Raw genomic sequence first — 14908 nt, 5'->3', positions numbered from 1 at the left:
TCCAGGTTGGTAGTGTCAGAATTGAGTTAAAGTGTAAGACACCAGCTGGCGTCACAGAAATTTGCTTGGTGTGGGGTAAAAACTCCACACATTTGGTGACCAGAAGTCAGAAGTGAAGTGTTCTGTGTGAGTGTGGTAGACATGAGAGGGTAAAGATGTGCACCAAAGGAACCCACAGTAGGGAAGAACTAGGGTTTCCTACTCAGGAGGGAGGACTGTGGGTTTTACCAGTTCAGCTCACCTGAGAAGGAATGCCAGGAAAATCAAAAGCTCTTTAGAGTTTTAGGGGTAAATCTCACATGGTATTATGATTTCCATTGTGTTGCTTCTACTCTTAGAGGTACATGAAAAGAAGCTACCAGAAGCAGCAGCTGAGCCCAAAGAGGCGAGTCTAAAGGGAAAAAATTTTGTTGCAGACAGAAGAGACACTTCAGGCCAAGAAAACTTTCCCTGATCCACAAATCACCATAGACCAGCGACTATGTAATAATGATCTTTAACATCTCTATTCCTCTTTCCAATTTGCAGGTACGTAAGGTCACCTACCTGACCTCATGTAACGCTCATAGCGACCCTGGGAAGTAAGTACTATTGTCCCCATTTTACATCTAAGGTAACTGAGGCCCAATAAGTAGGTGATGAGAGCATATTTGTAACAATGTACAAACTGCTTTATCTGTGGTTTCACTTTCCCTGTTTTTAATTACCTGCCGTCAACCACATTCACATAACTTTTATTACAGCATATTGTTATAATTGTTCTATTTCAATGTTATTGTTGTTAATCTCTTACTAGTTTATAAATTAGTAGTATAATGCCTAGTTTATAAACTAAGCTTTATCATAGGTATGTATAGGGGAAAATCATAGTCACATATAGGGTATTATAGTATATCTACGTTTTCAGGCATCCACCATGGGTCTTGGGCCATATCCCCCATGGATAAGTGGGAAATAATCAATAATAAGTAAATGTCATTGCTGCACGGGAAACCGGTCATCTGACTCCCATCTTGAATGCTAACACCTGTTGGAGTGGAGGAGAAGGCCCTACTGGATACTGGGGTAGGTGGGGATGCTTAGCAACCTGACTCTGTTGGTGAGCCGGGGTCCTGAGACAAACAGGGTCGTGGGTCCTGCCCACTCCAGCCCAATTCCCAGCCAGCCCACATTAGACGCCTCCTCACACAGGCTGATGGGAAGGTGGAAAAATCCTTTTTCACCATCTTCTCCAAGCCGTATTTGTCCATGACATCTGAATTTCAGGTGCTTGTGAGGTAGGTTGAATGACCCTCAACATCTTCTTGCGTCACTGTTTCTCTTCTTTGTTTTGCAACAAACTACAGGAAGGAAGATGATCACCCAGCTTTACCCTCCAATGTGTGAGAGTGTGGGGACTGATACAGGCCAGGATAGTCTGAGGGTAGGACTGAGTGGAGCTGAGTAGAATGGGTATTCCTTTGGTCCAGGTAGAGTTCAGAGAAGGAAATGCAGTTTTGAGGAGAGGGGGGAGTTCTGGGGATTAGGAAGCCTGAGATGGGACGTGTGGGCAGAGGACTGTGCGGAGTAGAGTCTGATGGACCCTGAGTTCAAGGTGCTGGGCAAGATTGCAGTCAGCCCTTACATCTGTCAGCACTGAGACCAGGACTAACACTCCCCATCAAAACACTGCCAAAAAGAGACACAAAAATGCCCTAGTTTTCCCAGAGCTCTGTGTTCCTGAGTATAATATAAAACAGAGAGCAGAGCCCCATCAGTGTGGAGTTGCTATAGACCAACAGTCACCTCCCAATGGGAAGCCTTCACCCACCCTGTTCTGTGAGACTCCCAGGTCTCTGGGCTCAGGTCTGCCATGGGCTCCCAGGAAGGCACCAAAGAGCTCAGTCAATCCTGCATGTTTGCAATATTCCCTGGCTCCCAGCCTCAGGATCCCCATTATTCTGAACACCTTTTGAGGCACAGCCAGAGGAGTCCTCCAGAGCCCACTGGAGTCAAGCCTGGTTGTCATTAAGATCACGGATGCAAGGGAAGCCAGAAGATAATGAGGCATTTGCCCTTGGGACTTGTGGGCCAAACTGTCTAGACACGGTGAGACCAGAACAGTGACGAATGGGGGACCCAGGGCTGGGACAAGGGGGCTATCACACACATGCAGGGATTGACTGATCCCTCCTGGTGCCCCTCTGAGCATCTTGAAGATACCAAAGTCCAGAAAGCCAGGGTATGGAATAAGCCACGGATTAAGTAGGATTAAGGGCTACGAGGGATAGAGAAGATTCTGGAAATCCCACACTTGGGTCTGTCCTCAGTTGCCTATGAGGACATTCTCCCCAGCAGTTCCATGAATCTCCCTGGATGTCACAGAGCCACCAGAAGTCAGGGAAAAAACAACATGGGAGATCATCTGGCCCAGCCGCTCAGTGCCCAGAAGAGGATGCTGAGGCCTGGAGCCTACTTGAAACGATTCTCTCTCTCTCTCTCTCTCTCTCTCTCTCTCTCTCTCTCTCTCTCTCCCTCTCCCTCTCTTTCAAAAGTAACTAAGTAAACATTTTTTAAAAACACCCTTTTGCACCCAAAATGTCTCAAAAATTCTTTCTTGGTCATTTGCTCTCAAACTCCACTTCAAATTCATGTGGTTTAAAGTGGACTTTGGGAGCCATGGGGCTCTCTCTAGCAAAGAATGTTTTTCCCTCTAGCAAAGCATTAACAGTAGGATGTTAGGGACTTCCTGGAGGAATATAACACTCTGCCTATTTCAAGTATTTGTCAGTGAGCTGCAAGGTATAAGGAAATTTAATTTTATCTACATTTCTTTTTGCCTTTGTTCCCCTCATCACTCCCCCCTGAACAATTTTGACCCTGAAATCTTTAAGGTTGCTGAAGGTAGAAGGTCTTCTCTTCTGTAACTGCTTCCTGCTGAATAAGAGCATAGAGATATCCCTACCTATGGGTCAACATTGGTCAGATGGGGAGTTTATATATAGTAATGACGTTTTGGGGTGACAGTGGGATGGTCCAGAGCCAACAGCCAAGAAAGAATTCTTGAAGACATCTTTGGTCCAAAAAGGTGATTTTATTAAAGTACAGGGACAGGACCCCTGGGCATGAAGAGCTGCACTGGGGTTGTGAAGAGTGACTGGTTTTGTACTATGGAGTTGGGGAGGGAAAGGCCAAAAGGGAGGCTTCCAGAAGGACTTTTATATGCTAAAGAGGACTCATAGGATGCCAGGAGCCTTGCTATGGTCAGGCTAAGGTTGTTTTCCCTCTAGTAAGGCATTAACATTAAGACCAGAGGGGGTTCTAGAGAAAAGTTATACTCTGTATTTGCCACAAGTATTTGTCAATGGGTAGCAGGTAATAAGGAAATTTAATTTCACCTGACATTTCCTTCTTGCCTTTGTTCCCCATATCACTATGGAGAGGAAGGTGATGTTGGGGCTTCAGGAAACTGAGTCTATAGGTTTGTGGAGATTAGGCTATCGATAAGATTGCCTTTTTCTTGTAATTTACTAAGATATTTGTAAACTGATGGAGGGTCATGTCCTGCATGACTATGATCTCTATCAATCAACCATTTGTTTGTTTTCCTTTCCTTTGTTCTTGGGCATTCAGGAGTGCCTGAGGAATATCACACAACCACACCTGGGGGGGGGGGGGTACTTTGCCCTCAACTGGCCTTATGCTCCCTCATCAGTGTCCTGTTACAAGGAGAACAGATTCTTATTGAACTCATGCAAATAACTATGATTGCCATGGAAGAAAGAACACTCACTGAGGGTTTCTGAATTTCAGAGGGTTCAGGTAGAGAGAAAAGTTAAATGTTCCAATTTTCTCACAGAGGAATTCTTCATTCTATTACTGTATATCATGGGTATCTTAAGAGAAAAATCCTTAATCTGGAAGAGCAAACATTAGAGAACCAGCAATGTTTCAAACAAGAGTCATAGAAACTATAATCCTCCTCCTTAATGTATTTAGTTCCATGTTACTAATTTTTGTTCAGTTTGAATGCAGCTTTTTAGTTAGTTCTGGAAATTCTTATCAATTTTAAAGTTATCAAAAAAAAAAAAACCTGTATTTGTCAAAATCCTCTGGAATGAAAGTAAAGAAAGAGAAAATACCAAGTTTGCACCAAGGCTCAGAGTCCAGATGAGAAGAATGAGTCCCTTCATGGTCTCCAAATGATGTGATTTGAAGTGTTGGGGTTCAGAACAAACAGCCAAGAAAGAATTCTTGAGATATCCTCAGTGTAAAAAGGTGGTTTTATTAAAGCACGGGGACAGGACCCGTGGGCAGAAAGAGCTACCCCAGGATTGTGAGGAGAGACTGATCATATACTTGGGAGTTGGGGGAGGTAAAGACAAGAGAAGTTTCCCAAGGATTTTCTTATGTTGAAGAAGACACAGTATCCTGGAGGCCTAGCTACTGTCAAGCTAAGGTTACTTTTCCCTCTAGCAAAACATTAACATGAAGATAGGAGAAATGTTCTATTCTGTATGCCTCAAGTATATGTCAATGGGCTGCAGGTTATAGGGAAATTTAATTTTATCTACATTTCTCTCTGCCTTTGTTCCCCATATCATGACTGCCAGATGAAGCTTCACACCATGAAGAGGGTTTGGGGGATTATTTTCTCTATTGTGATACCTAAGCTGTGTCTCCTTTTAATCAGTTAGAAGAGCTGAGGCCATTTGGGAAGAATCAGTCGACCCCACCCAAGACCTCGCTGTTTAAAGTCTTTGAGGGTGAGGGCCAACATGGCAGAGAAGTAGGGGGAATCCATACTTCCTGCATCTCTCAAACAAAGAAGTGTAGAAGCCAACGGACTTTGAAAGCCAGAGCCTGGGAGGAAAAGAGACTGAATCTACTAGGAAGAAAATGGGAAAGCTGGAAAAAAGATAGGTGGGTAACTGTGAACAGGGGGAGATTAAAAAAAAAAAAAAGGCTTCCTGGGCAGAGAGGGGAAGGACCCCCTTCTGCAGAGAGACAAAGGGAAAAGAAAGAGTGGCTAGGGAAGTGTAGGACCATATCTGGACAGGAGAAAGACCTCGGACTGAGACTGAGAGGGATCCAATCTCTAACTGCGGGGCTTTCTTCGGACTGGAGCCCGCTCCCTGTTTACGCACCTGGGGAGGATGGGAGACAGCCCTGGGTGCGGTGGCAGGTCAGGGGCTCAGTCCACAGTTGAAGAAAGTGGTTCCCTCCCTGGAGGGCTGTGTGATAGTACAGAACCTGCCTTTGTCCACCACCCCTGGGTGCAGCGACTGGGCCAAGGGCGCAGTCTGCAGGAGGACAAGGTGGCCATTTCCCTGGAGTGCTGTGGGAAAAGACAAAGTCTGCCCATGTCCACCACCCCAGGGGCTCGTGGCGAGGGTGGCTCTAAGTCCGCAGTAGGAGAAGTCGGTCCTCCCTGAAGTGCGGTGACACAGACAAAGCCAGCCAGGACCACATATCGCCTCACTGAGGTGCTTCCCCAGCACCAGAGCGCATGGAGTGGGACTTTTAATCCTAGCCAAGCTCCAGGTCAGGGTAGTTGGAGGAGAGAGAAGGGCCATCCCATCTGGGCCGGCAGCACAGTAAGGATGACTCAAACGGAGTCCACTGGGTCCTGTCCGTGGAGAAGAGACTGGGAGATCACCATTCCCCCAGCCCCATCACCACCACCAGCAAGGCAGGGCCTCAGGGATCACTCCCGGGGCCCATAGTGGAGGTGGGTCCAGATTACTCCAAACCACACCCCTTCACACTGGGTAACTGCGTATCCACCAGAGCAGCACAGGCCCTGCGGACAGCTCCTCCCGACACGCGATGCAGCATTGCCTGGATTAACTCTAGGTCAATTCCGGACATAAAGATATATTCTTCCCCTTATCTCCTCCTTATCTCTTCCCTCCCCTAGGCTGGTTATTCTGGTTATTGGTTTGTCTAAACAGACATATTTAATCTATTGTCTTGACACATGTTCTACACCTCCTTCTTTACACTACTTTCTCTCTTTCTGGAATGATCAGCCATATAGCTTCTCTGTCTGGGTAACTTTATCTTTGTTTCATTTTCCCTGCCTCCTTCTTTATTTTCCCTTCTCTCTCTCTCTGGATTAGGTTTTTTAGTCTCTCTGCCTAATCAATGTTTATTTTTTCTCCCCCACCCCGGCTCCTGTCATTTCTCTCTTTGTATAAGCTCTTCAGTCAGCACCACCTCCACCCTCTTCTTTACTTGTAGTCAGTGGTTTGGGTTTTTTGTTTTTAGTCTTTAGGTTTTGGTTTTTGTTTTTGTTTATTTGCTTGTTTGTTTATTTGTGTGTTTGTGTGTTTTTGCCTCCTGTTTGTCTATCTGTTTTCCTTTACATGGCTATTCCAAGGAACAAATCGAAGCACACCTGGTGGAGGGTCCAAAACATCACTACCAGTAGGATAATAAAATAACCAAAGTCACAACAGGGATCAAGTAACAATCTCCGAAAAAACACCTCCTGAAGGGCCAGACCCTCAGGACAGTGTATGATCCTCCTTTAATATAGCAGTGCTCACAGGTGCAGAGCACACAACAAGCTTTTAAAACACAGAAGGGACAGAAAACTAGCCAAAATGATGAAACGGAAGAATTCTCCTCAAAAGAAATTCCAGGAAGTAGTGACAGCTAATGAATTGATCAAAACCAATTTAAGCAATATAACAAAACAAGAATTTAGAATAATAGTCATAAAATAATCGCTAGGCTTGAAAAAAGCATAGAGGACAGCAGAGAATCTATTGTTACAGAGATCAAGGGACTAAAAATAGTCATGATGAATTAAAAAATATTATAAATGAGGTGCAAAATAAAATGGAGGTGGCCACAGCACGGATTGAAGAGGCAGAGGAGAGAATAGGTGAATTAGAAGATAAAATTATGGAAAAAGAGGAAGCTGAGAAAAAGAGAGATTAAAAAAAAAAAATCCAGGAGTACAAGGGGAGAATTAGAGAACTAAGTGATGCAATCAAACAGAGCAATATCCATATCATAGGAATTCCAGAAGAAGAAGAAGAGAGAGAAAGGGGCTGAAGGTGTGCTTGAACAAATCATAGCTGAGAACGTCCCTGATCTGGGGAAGGAAATAGGCATTGAAATCCAGGAAGCACAGAGAACTCCCTTCAGACGTAACTTGAATCGATCTTCTGCACGACATATCATAGTGAAACTGGCAAAATACAAGGATAAAGAGAGAATTCTGAAAGCAGGTAAGAATAAATGGGCCTTATCATACAAAGGTAGACACATAAGGGTAGTAGCAGACCTATCTACTGAAACTTGGCAGGCCAGAAAGGAATGGTAGGAAATCTTCAATGTGATGAACAGAAAAAATATGCAGCCAAGAATCCTTTATCCAGCAAGTCTGTCATTCGGAATAGGAGAGATAAAGGTTTTCCCAAACAAACAAAAACTGAAGGAATTCATCACCACTAAACCAGCCCTACAAGAGATCCTAAGGGGGACTCTATGAGTGAAATGTTGCAAGGACCACAAAGTACCAGAAACACCACTACAAGCATGAAACCTACAGATATCACAATGACTCTAAATCCATATCTTTCAATAGTAACACTGAATGTAAATGGACTAAATGCTCCAACCAAAACACATAGGGTATCAGAATGGATAAAAAAAAAAAAAAAGACAAGACCCATCTATTTGCTGTCTACAAGAAACTCATTTTAGACCTGAGGACACCCTCAGATTGAGAGTGAGGGGATGGAGAACTATCTATCATGCTACTGGAAGTCAAAAGAAAGCTGGAGTAGCCATACTTATATCAGACAAACTAGACTTTAAATTAAAGGCTGTAATAAGAGTTGAAGAAGGGCATTATATAATAATCACAGGGTCTATCCATCAGGAAGAGGTAACAATTATAAATGTCTATGCGCCAAATTCAGAAGCCCCCAAATATATAAAACAATTAATCACAAACATAAAGCAACCTTATTGGTAAGAATTTGGTAGTTGAACGAAACTTTAATACTCCACTTACAACAATGGATAGATCATCTAGACAGAGAATCAATAAAGAAGCAAGGGTCTTGAATGATATATTGGATCAGATGGACTTGACAGATACATTTAGAACTCTGCATCCCAGAGCAACAGAATATAGTTTCTTCTCGAGTGCACATGGAACTTTCCCCAAGACAGATCACATACTGGGTCACAAAATAGCCCTTCATAAGTATAAAAGAATTGAGATCATACCATGCACACTTTCAGACCACAATGCTATGAAACTTGAAATCAACCACAGGAAAAAGTCTGGAAAACCTCCAAAAGCATGGAAGTTAAAGAACATCCTACTAAAGAATGAATGGGTCAACCAGGCAATTAGAGAAGAAATTTTCAAATATATGGAAACAAATGAAAATGAAAACACAGCAATCCAAATGCTTTGGGATACAGCGAAAGCAGTCCTGAAAGAAAAATACATTGCAATCCAGGCCTATCTCAAGAAACAAGAAAAATCCCAAATACAAAATCTAACAGCACACCTAAAGGAAAAAGAAGCAGAACAGCAGAGACACCCCAAACCCAGCAGAAGAAGATAAATAATAAATATCAGAGCAGAAATAAACAATATAGAATCTTAAAAAACAGTAGAGCAGATCCATGAAACCAAGAGTTGGTTTTTTGAAAAAATAAACAAAATTGATAAACCTCTAGCCAGGCTTCTCAAAAAGAAAAGGGAGAGGACCCAAATAGATAAAATCATGAATGAAAGTGGAATTATTACAACCAATTCCTCAGAAATACAAGCAATTATCAGGGAATACTATGAAAAATTATATGCCAACAAACTGGGCAACCTGGAAGAAATGGACAAATTCCTAAGCACCCACACTCTTCCAAAACTCAAACAGAAAGGAATAGAAAATTTGAACAGACCCATAACCAGTGAAGAAATTGAATCAGTTATCAAAAATCTCCCAACAAATAAGAGTGGGACCAGATGGCTTCCCTGGGGAATCCTACCAGAAATTTAAAGCAGAGATAATACCTATCCTTCTCAAGCTGTTCCAAAAAATAGAAAGGGAAGAAAAACTTCCAGACTCATTCTATGAGGCCAGCATTACTTTGATTCCTAAACCAGACAGAGACCCAGCAAAAAAAGAGAACTACAGGCCAATATCCCTGATGAATATGGACACAAAAATTCTCAATAAGATACTAGCAAATCAAATTCAACAGCATATAAAAAGAATTACTCACCATGATCAAGTGGGATTCATTCCTGGGCTGCAGGGCTGGTTCAACATTCGCAAATCAATCAATGTGATACATCACATTAATAAAAGATAAGAACCATATGATCCTGTCAATCGATGCAGAAAAAGCATTTGACAAAATTCAACATCCTTTCTTAATAAAAACCCTCGAGAAAGTCGGGATAGAAGGAACATACTTAAACATCATAAAAGCCATTTATGAAAAGCCCACAGCTAATATCATCCTCAATGGGGAAAAACTGAGAGCTTTCTCCCTGAGATCAGGAACACAACAGGAATGTCCACTTCTTACCACTGTTGTTTAACATACTGTCAGAAGTCCTAGCCTCAGCAATCAGACAACAAAATGAAATCAAAGGCATCAGAATTGGCAAAGATGAAGTCAAGCTTTCATTTTTTGCAGATGACATGATATTATACATGGAAAACCAGATAGACTGCACCAAAAGTCTGCTAAAACTGATACATGAATTCAGCAAAGTCGCAGGATACAAAATTAATGTACAGAAATGAGTTGCATTCTTATACACTAGTAATGAAGCAACAGAAAGACAAATAAAGAAACTGATCCCATTCACAATTGCACCAAGAAGCATAAAATACCTAGGAATAAACCTAACCAAAGATGTAAAATATCTGTATGCTGAAAACTATAGAAAGCTTATGGAAGAAATTGAAGAAGATATAAAGAAATGGAAAAACATTCCGTGCTCATGGATTGGAAGAATAAATATTGTTAAAATGTCAATACTACCCAAAACTATCTACACAGTCAATGCAATCCCAACCAAAATTGCACCAGCATTCTTCTTGAAGCTAGAACAAGCAATCCTAAAATTTGTATGGAACCACAAAAGACCCCGAATAGCCAAAGTAATATTGAAGAAGAAAACCAAAGCAGGAGGCATCACAATCCCAGACTTTAGCCTCTACTACAAAGCTGTAATCATCAAGACAGCATGGTATTGGCACAAAAACAGACACATAGACCAATGGAATAGAACAGAGACTCCAGAATTGGACCCACAAAAGTATGGCCAACTAATCTTCGACAAAGCAGGAGAGAATATCCAACGGAAAAAAGACAGTCTCTTTAACAAATGGTGCTCGGAGAACTGGACAGCAACATGCAGAATGAAACTAGACCAATTTCTTACACCATTCACAAAAATAAGCTCAAAATGGATGAAGGACCTGAATGTGAGACAGGAAACCATCAAAACCCTAGAGGAGAAAGCAGGAAAAAACCTCTCTGACCTCAACTGCAGCAATTTCTTACTTGACATGTCTCCAAAGGCAAGGGAATTAAAAGCAAAAATGAAGTATTGGGACCTCATCAAGATAAAAAGCTTCTGTATTCCCCAGCCTCTTAAATGCTCACCCCCATCCTCACTTTCCCTTTCCAATCCTATTTTCCATTCTTCAGTCAGAGTGAACTTTTTAAAACATAAATCTAACCAGTCAAGTCCATCCTGGCTTATTTGGAACTGAGGGGTTTCTGGGGCACAGGACTTATAACTGCTAAAGCCTGAATATCCCTGGAAAGCCAGGACAAGTTGGTCACCCAAGTCACTCCCCTATGTCAGAAGATGTGCAGGCTTCCCACTCCTCTTTGAGTAAAGTACAAACTCCCTGCTGTTCAAAGCCCTGGGTGCTCTGGCCCCTGCCCTCCAGGCTGTCTGCTCTGGGCTCCTTCCGGCTCCTCCACGGCAGACCAGTACAGAGCTTCCCCCATGCTCTTCCACCTGCCCAGAACTCTTCTACCCTTTGTCCTATCTGGCTATATTGTGCTTTAGGTATCTGTCAGGAAGACCTTTCCTGAACCCTCAGATTGGGTCACTTGCCCTGTAGCAAGGACTCTTCAGGAGAACGTGTCCACAAGAAAAGCATCTCTCTTGTTTATTCATGGATGCGTCCCCAGCAGTCAGCACAGGGCCTGCCCCACAGTAAGATCAAAGTGGCTCTCTGCTTAACCAACCAAGTCATTCAAAGTAAACAGTCCTTCATTATCTGCTGACTCTTGCTGGTGACTAACCAGCAGCCAGCTGAGATCAAGACCCTGCCCATGACACCAGATCTAGAAAGGAGTTGGAGGGGGAGCTGGGCGTTCAAGGAGCAACAGTGCTGCTCCTCCATATACCCCAGGAAAGAAAGGAAATGAGCAGGGCCAGCTTCAAGTGCTGCCAAGCTAGCATACCAGAGAAGTTTACATCTGCCTTCTGATCAGGGGTTTGAGCTCCAACGCCCAGACTCTAGTGGGAGCGACAGTGGCCATGACCTTTGTGAGATCTGTTGAGGGTGTCCAGAACTTGGTGCCTATCACAGCAGATGTCATCCAAGGTCATCCACCTGGTTTTATCCACAGTGCCTCTCAAGGTAGCACAAGGAAGAGGAAGGGCATTATTTACTCAGGCTTACTAAGTGTTCCGAATATTAGGAAATATATTCTGGACAGAAAGAGACAAGACACCTCCTGATCTTCCACACTAAGGTCCCTCAAACTCCGTCCACTCCCTTTGGGGCTTTGTCTCTGTCACCCAGCCAAGAACTGATGTGGGTGTGATCACCCAATCAGCAGATACTGGCAAGCTACTCGGTGCCAGGTCTAATCCGATTAATACTGACCCTTCCCACCTCCCCACCTCACCAACTTGGCTGGATTTGCAGGTACCTACAGTCAAAGGAAGCACAAATCTGACCACAGTAGCAGCTACAGGTTTTCTCAAAGGGCTCAACCTAGGGATTTAACCAAAGCACCATGTATAAATCTTTCAGCTCCCCCACCATCTCTCAGTTCCCTCCCTGTCCCTTTGTCTTTCACCACATCATCCTTCCTGGCCAAAAGTGGCCACTCAGACTTCCATCCCTCCAGCCACAGCCAAGCTGCACTGGAGAGCAGAGACACCTATAAACCTGCCTCCCTCACTCTGCAGATACCAGGGCAGCACTCTGCAAGGTTTGGGTCTACATAAAAGTCAGTTGTATTCCTAAATACTAGCAACAGTTGGCAAAGTTAATAATGGCATTTGCTATGAACAAAAACTTTTAATACCTAGGAGTCAACCTAATAAAAATGCATCAATTCTAAAATGTGTTTGAAGAAGATGAACAAGATCATGGACATCCCTACCAGACAAAAGACTCATTATAAGGCAGTGATCATTAAGATCCTGAAGTAATGGCTCAGAGATCGAGAAACAGAACAAAACGGAGATCCCAGAAACGGAGCCACACATAAATGGACATGTGATCTGCAGGAGAGCAGGACATTGGTCAGGACACAGAAAATCAGTGGGAAGTGGCAGCATGGTCAGTATGTGGCCCTGGGATAATTAATTGTCCATGTGGAGAAAAAAAGTAGAACTGGATTCCACTCTACATTACATAATACACAAAAAGTGAGTTCCAGCAGTGTGTGGATCACTCAGACTCAGTGCTGCCAGCCTGTGCCTGCCTCCCACAATTCTGCCCAACTCGGCTCCACAATGCTGGTGGACCTCAGCAAGTGGCCCAGGCCTCTTAACCTGCAGGAGGTGGAGGGACAGCCACAGTATCCAATGCAGGCCAAATACACCAGGGCAAAGGTCAACAAGCTGGACAAAGTGCTGACACCCGCCCAGGTTAAGAAACGGCCCACCAGTACTGCATGGCAGTGGCATCGATCCAGGCAAACTCTACACCTTGGTCATGACAGATCAGGGTGCTCCCAGCAGGAAGGACCTCAAATACAGGGAATGGCACCATTTTCTGATGGTCAACATGAAGGGCAATGACATCAGCTGTGGCACAGTCTTCTCCCATTACATCCACTCTGGGCCTCCCAAGAGCACAGGCCTTCACAGCTACGTCTGGCTGGTTTACAAGCAGAATGGGCCACTGAAGTGTGATAAGCCCATTCTCAGCAACTGATCTGGAGACCACTGTGCCACAGTCAAAGTGGCATCTTTCCACAAAAAGTATGCTCAGGTCCCCAGTGGCCCACATGTGTTACCAGACTGAGTGGGAGGACTATATGTCCAAACTCTATAAGCAGCTGTCTGGGAAGTAGGGGAATGCTAAGAGACAGAAACCGACCCTGAGGTCTGGAGCAGTGCTCCCAGGTTCTGGGATGCATGTAGATTTCTCTGCTTCCCCATTCCCAGTCTCCCAGGGGGGACTGAGCAATCAGACAGTGGTTTCAGGTGACTTCTTCTGCCTGACCTTTATAATTCTAGAAAGTCACACCCAGTTTATGTTTTGATCAAATTTGAACTTCATTTTGGGGAATATTTTGGTGCTAGGATGGGGTCCTCAAATTGTTAACATAAGAATCACAACCCAGAATTTAAAAGAAAAAATTCAGGTAAAAAGACCAGGTCTACAGTATTAGAGCAGAGCATCAAAGAGTTTCTTAAGGAGGTTTACCAAAAAAAAAGAGACAGAGAGAGAGAGATTCATTGCATCTGCCTCTGTGAGCCCGGCTCCAGAATCGTGCATGATGGCACTTCCGGGTTGTGTTTTCATGGCCGTGTCTCTCACCAAGACAGCCAAAGGCTGATGTGTCCACTAACCCCTAACATGGTACATCTGAGAGTGGTTACTGGGGGTCAGTGTCCCACTCTGGCTCCTTTAAAAAGCAGTACTGGAAAAAGCAATGGGGAAAGTCACTTTGCAGTTAAGGCATGGCTGTCTAGATGGGCAGTAGGGCTGATGAGAGGTTGTCGGAAATCCCCTGTCTGTGGCTGTTTAACTGGTCACTCCGAATTTGTGTAAGAAAAGCCCACCTGTAGCTGCAGAATCTTATGTTAATTCTGCTGTTTGCTTTTAGCTGAATATAAATAAAAACATTGTGTGGATGAAAATTAAATAAAATAAAATAAATTCCAGCTGGGTTAACAACTTGAATGTATAAAAGAAAACTTTAAATCTTTTAAAAGAAAATATAGAGAAAGATCTTTATGACCTCAGGGTAGTGAAGATTTTCTTAAGCAAAGAGAAAGAGAACATAAGCCAGAAAAGACTTGACTACATTTAAATTTAAAATTTATTTTCATCAAAAGACACCATTTAAAAACATACAAACCATAGACTAGGAGAAAATATTTGTTACACATATAATTGACAAAGGTATAGTATCCAAAATATAAAAAGAACTCTGATAAATTAACACGAAGAGACAACAATGTGAGAGAAAATGTCTAAAGGGTAAGAACAAGCAGTTGACAAAAGAGGAATGATGGAAAAGCAAGTGTTGAGTAATCACTTGGATACAGGGTCAGGAAAAATATTAATCTGACGATTAGGACTTTGAGCAACAGAAACTCATAAGCTGCTGGTGGGAATATAAATTCACATAACCTCTGTGGAGGAAAATTCAGCAATACCACATGTAGTCAGAAATACACATTCCCTATTGATATTTATGGGATTGCTGTTTGTAACAGCAAAAAAAGAAAGTGGTCTATCTGGTAGGAGATAGGAATAAACAGGAGAATTCCATGAGAATAGACAGATGAATTGCACAGAATTCACAAGGTGAAATAAAACACAATAAAGTGAAAATTAGTGAACTAGCATGATGCATATCAACATGACTGTCACAAAGATAATGCTAAGCAGAGATAAATCAAGTTTCAGAAGTATAAAATTTGAAACAAACAAAACTAAATGAAATA

At 43.0% G+C, this 14908-nt stretch overlaps 1 pseudogene; it reads left to right on the top strand.

Annotated features, from left to right (window-relative positions):
* Nucleotides 1-12724: 12724 nt before the first annotated feature.
* Nucleotides 12725-13302, top strand: LOC145713343 (phosphatidylethanolamine-binding protein 1 pseudogene; annotated as a pseudogene).
* Nucleotides 13303-14908: the final 1606 nt, after the last annotated feature.

The sequence above is a fragment of the Panthera onca genome, chromosome F1 (assembly GCF_046562875.1).
Source record: "Panthera onca isolate mPanOnc1 chromosome F1, mPanOnc1 haplotype 2, whole genome shotgun sequence".
NCBI classification, from domain to species: Eukaryota; Metazoa; Chordata; class Mammalia; order Carnivora; family Felidae; genus Panthera; species Panthera onca.
The sequence above is the reverse complement of the archived record's forward strand: the minus strand, read 5'-3'. Positions and strand labels throughout refer to the sequence as shown.